We start from the raw sequence: 5,000 nt of genomic DNA, 5'->3' as shown, positions 1-5,000 counted from the left end.
AGTGGTTAGCATGTTCGCTTCACACCTCCAGGGTCGTGTGTGTGTGCGGAGTTTGCATGTTCTCCCCGTGCTGCGGGGGTTTCCTCCCCCAGTCCCAAGACATGCATGGTAGGTTGATTGGCGTGTCTAAAGTGTCTGTAGTGTATGAATGGGTGTGTGAGTGTGTATGTGATTGTGCCCTGCGATGGATTGGCACCCTGTCCAGAGTGTACCCCGCCTTGTGCCCCATGCTCCCTGGGATAGACTCCAGGTTTCCCCGTGACCCTGAAAAGGATAAAGCGGTATAGAAGATGGATGGACGGACTTTTTATTTACACTGCCCTGAATAAGCTGTTTCAGTAGGACTGCAACTGACGATTACTTTGATAATCGATTCATCTGTCTGATTATTTCTTCCAGTAACCGTTTAGTTGGATTAAAAGACCAGTTTTTATTGCCTTTTATTTTTGTTTGTTTGGGGGAATGTATTGAAAATTTATAGAAAGAGTCTCAGGTGTTCGCGCCTTGTAACAGTCGCGGTGCTTTGCGAAGTCTTTCAGCAAGGGAAGCTCCTTAGGACGGACGAGTTCATGCGTTTCGTTTTCTCTGGAAAATAACAAGCTACGTTTTTTGAGAGCGTGTGTGAGAGAGAGAGAGAGAGAGAGAGAGAGAGAGAGAGGAGAGATAGAGAGAGAGAGAGTGTGAGAGAGGAGAGATAGAGAGAGAGAGAGGAGAGATAGAGAGAGAGAGAGAGAGAGAGAGAGAGGAGAGATAGAGAGAGAGAGGAGAGATAGAGCGAGAGAGAGTGTGAGAGAGGAGAGAGAGAGAGAGAAAGAGAGAGAGAGGAGAGAGAGAGTGAGAGAGAAAGAGAGAGAGAGGAAAGAGAGAGAGAGAGAGAGGGAGAGAGAGAGAGAGAGGAAAGAGAGAGAGAGAGAGAGGAGAGAGACAGAGAGAGAGAGAGAGAGGAAAGAGAGAGAGAGAGAGGAAAGAGAGAGAGAGTGAGCGAGAGGAGAGAGAGAGAGAGAGAGAGAGAGAGAGAGGAGAAAGAGAGAAAGAGAGAGTGAGAGAGAGAGTGAGAGAGAGAGAGAGAGAGAGAGGAAAGAGAGAGAGAGAGAGAGAGAGAGAGAGAGAGAGAGAGAGAGGAAAGAGAGACAGAGAGAGAGAGAGAGGAAAGAGAGAGAGAGAGAGGAAAGAGAGAGAGAGTGAGCGAGAGGAGAGAGAGAGAGAGAGAGAGAGAGAGAGGAGAAAGAGAGAAAGAGAGAGTGAGAGAGAGAGAGAGAGAGAGAGAGAGAGAGAGAGAGAGAGAGGAGAAAGAGAGAAAGAGAGAGTGAGAGAGAGAGAGAGAGAGAGGAAAGAGAGAGAGAGGAAAGAGAGAGAGAGAGAGAGAGAGAGAGAGAGAGAGAGAGAGAGAGAGAGAGAGGAAAGAGAGAGAGAGAGAGAGAGAGAGAGAGAGAGAGGAAAGAGAGAGAGAGAGAGAGAGAGAGAGAGAGAGAGAGAGAGAGAGGAAAGAGAGAGAGAGAGAGAGAGAGAGAGAGAGAGAGAGAGGAAAGAGAGAGAGAGAGAGAGAGAGAGAGAGAGAGAGAGAGAGGAAAGAGAGAGAGAGAGAGAGAGAGAGAGAGAGAGAGAGAGAGAGAGAGAGAGAGAGAGCGAGCGCGCACGAGCAAGAGCGAGATGAATTACTCTTAAAATAGCTGCAGAAATGTACTCAAGACCCAAAAAGTGTGCGAGTAAGAATTGATCAGGAAAGCTCTCCGGGGGACTTTCAGCGAGGAGCAGGGGTTCACCCTCTCGGTGAGTCTCGAGGTACGACGTGGGTCGACCGCAGCCCAGTTCTGAAGGATGAACTCACAGAAGTACGCATGAAGCAGACTGTACACGAGGCACAGATCATCCCGTACTACACTTACATTCATTAAGGAATAAACAAACAAATAAAGAAGCATTGCAAACACGGATAAATTCCATTTGCGAGAACCCTATATCGGATAAGCTACGCTCTCACCCATAATAACCCGAACGCCCCTTCCGCTACAGGCCATCCTGTTCCAGCTGCTCCGTATTTACTTAAGGGTGTGTTCGAGATTTAGTCCGTTTGAGTGATGATGTAATGGTGCTCAAACAAAAATCCCACAGCAAACCCTATAGCTGAGCGAGTGAGGGGGGGGGAGGGGGAAAAAATTAAATACAGAAAACTGTATTTTTTTTCTAATGAAAGGACGGTAGACTCTAGCTCGGGATTCGACCTGACGAGTCCGTTAGCCACGAGTGGACGCGTTTTCATTGGGCGCATAAGACAACTGCTGAGAGCGTGTTGGGAATAAACGCACGGCGTATGAAAAGAATTCGGCGGACACCTCGTGCCTACTCGAATCAGCCCCTACTGCAGAGCAGGCTCGGTCATAACACGCTCTTCCTTAAGTTCCTATGATGATGAGTCTTTATTGGTCACGTATACATATGCACAGTGAGATTCTTTTCTTCGCATACCCCTGCATGTTAGGAAGTTGGGGTCAGAGTGCAGGGTCAGCCATGATACAGCACCCCCTGGAGGAGAGAGGGTTAAGCGCCTTGCTCACGGGCCCAACAGTGGCAGCTTGTTAGTGCTAGGGCTTCCGATCACTAACCCGGCGCCTTAACCGTCAAGCCCCCACTGCCCCTGAATGATCACGACACGTCTCCGCTTCGAGAGTAATACAGAGTCGGCGTTTATCAGCTTAATCAATAATAATGAGTCGTCACCACTGTATCTTGTTGCCCGTGTGTGTTTTACAGAGCACTCGCACTGCAGCGACGTGACGCGTCGAACCGGCCTCGGGTTCGCCAGCACGGATGAAAATCCTGCCCCGGGGGTTTGCGGGAGTGAGGGCGGTGTGAAGCGACGTGAAGAAGAGCGGAAAAAAAGGAAGAAGGTTAGGAATCGACCTCGTGCTCATGCAGACGAGAAGCAAATACCACCAGACTGTGGCCGATGAGAGGGTATTTATGTGCCGGGGGTTCTAATTGGAGCGAGACACGCGCGCGCTCACTGCCAAGGAATCAGACTGAAGTGGCAAAACATGATGAGAGCACCACGACACGTGATAGAGACTTTTTATACGAGCCCTAAGCCACCCAATCCCTACCTCCCAGTACCACTTCAATCAGATCAGCTAAATGCGCTTGTTTTATTAGCAACCCGTTCCAACGCGGCCAAAATGCCGATGAAGGAGATGTTCCACTTCGCGTGAACGTGGCATTCGTCAGCTCAGGCTAACAGCCTCGAAGGCGTATAGTAGTACTAACTTAATCTCTCGCTCTCTTTTTCTTTTTGTTTTATCTACTTGAGCACATCCGATAGAAGCGGTCTTATAGAAACCTTAAGAGTAATAATAACGTATCTCAGTACGTCGGTCATGATGGGCTGTGTGTGTGTGTCTCCTTCGCGGTCCTCAATTCACCCATGACAAAATGTCGCCTCCTGTGAATATCGAGCTACAAATGGTTCCGCTCGTATATAGAGGGTATGCACTGACGCTAAGAAAACGACGATCGGCTTAAATTAAAGGAAGCCGAACTCGACAGTGACCCTTACAACTTGCCCAAGAACCCGTGCTCCACGGACGTTGGCACGTGGCCAGAAATCGGGTTTCCCGATGTACCTGAAGCTCGAATGCGCATAAAAGCCTTTTGGCGCTTGGTCCTACTTCGAGGTGGGATTTCTCGGAGAAACGCACCGCCGACGAACATCCTGGTTGGATGTACAAATATCTGTATTTTATTCCATGGTTTTTCTTTGATCGTAGAATTTTCATTGAAAGTTTACATTTTACATGACACCCCAACAAACAACCACGGCCAAAACCAAAAGAAAGGGGGAAACAAACAAACAAACAAACAAAAAACAATAAACAAACAACCAGAGAAAAAAACAAACAAAAAACATAAAACCCCAAAACAACAACAACAACAAAAAGGGGTAAGATGATCAGGAATTACAGTCCGCTTTTCCTCGATCCACCACCAGGGTGCGCACATCATTGAAGTAGGTAATAAATTGCGCCCATTTTCCCCAGAATGAGTCACCCCTGCCTCTGATGCTGTACTTGATTTTCTCAGGTTTTAAAAAGAAGATTAAATCTTTAATCCAGACTGATATAGAGGGGGGTTGTGGAGAGCTCCAAGACGACAGTATTCTGCGCCGAGCAAGTGACGACGCAAAGGCCGCAACACTGGCTTCTTTATGGTTCAGAGGTATTTATCCTATCATTTTACCCGTAAGCTAGCTAGTCGTAGTTTGTGTGTCGCTAGCGCTGCTTCCACTTACTAACGCTATATATATATTTGCGAAGGTCAGACCCGGTCGGAGAATGAACGCGCCCCCGGTTATTCGTCGATGGAAACGGGCAGCGTTTAAAAAGAAGTATGTGGCAAATTATTCATCGTTGTACGACATGGATACCGCGCGCCAAAAGAACTCGCACTTACACTGCTCGATTTAGTAAAAAAAAAAAAAAAAAAAAAAAAAAAGGAGTGGATGGATTTTTATCACTCTGTAAAAAGACAGCTCTGAATTCTTGTCGAATCTGTTAGCACTGTCGATCTCGGCAGCTTCTTGCCCATTTCAGATGCGTTTTTTTTCCGTTTTCGCGGAACTCGCGCTGTACACCGATGCTGCCGCACAGTCGGCGTGACCGCGGCGACTTCCGGCGACCGCGACCTCGCACGTGCGTACCTTCGATTTAGACGCACACGGGAACACGCGTACAGCTGCTCATTCGTGCGATTATCCAACCGGGCAATCCTGCAGCGGTGACACAGAAAAGCATGCAGACACGGGTCAAGAGCGTCGGTTAACGTTCACGTCAAACGTCAGAATTGGGGGGGGGGGGGGGTGATTTCGGCGACTCTGGTCGTCGGTGCCAGATCGACTGGTTTGAAAATGAAACAAAAAAAAAAAAACATCCAGTGAGCAGCAGTTCTGAGGAAAGAAATGCCTTGTTGATGAGAGAGCTAACAGGAAGGCTAGAGTAACTCGTGAATAA

At 48.1% G+C, this 5,000-nt stretch overlaps 1 protein-coding gene across 5 annotated transcripts in view; it reads right to left on the bottom strand.

Annotated features, from left to right (window-relative positions):
• Positions 1 to 5,000, bottom strand: part of ddr1 (discoidin domain receptor tyrosine kinase 1) — a 51,675-nt gene that overhangs the window by 33,302 nt on the left and 13,373 nt on the right. The gene's annotated exons all lie outside the window — the stretch shown is intronic.

This window comes from Ictalurus punctatus, chromosome 1, assembly GCF_001660625.3.
Source record: "Ictalurus punctatus breed USDA103 chromosome 1, Coco_2.0, whole genome shotgun sequence".
In the NCBI taxonomy this organism is placed as follows: domain Eukaryota; kingdom Metazoa; phylum Chordata; class Actinopteri; order Siluriformes; family Ictaluridae; genus Ictalurus; species Ictalurus punctatus.
The sequence above is the reverse complement of the archived record's forward strand: the minus strand, read 5'-3'. Positions and strand labels throughout refer to the sequence as shown.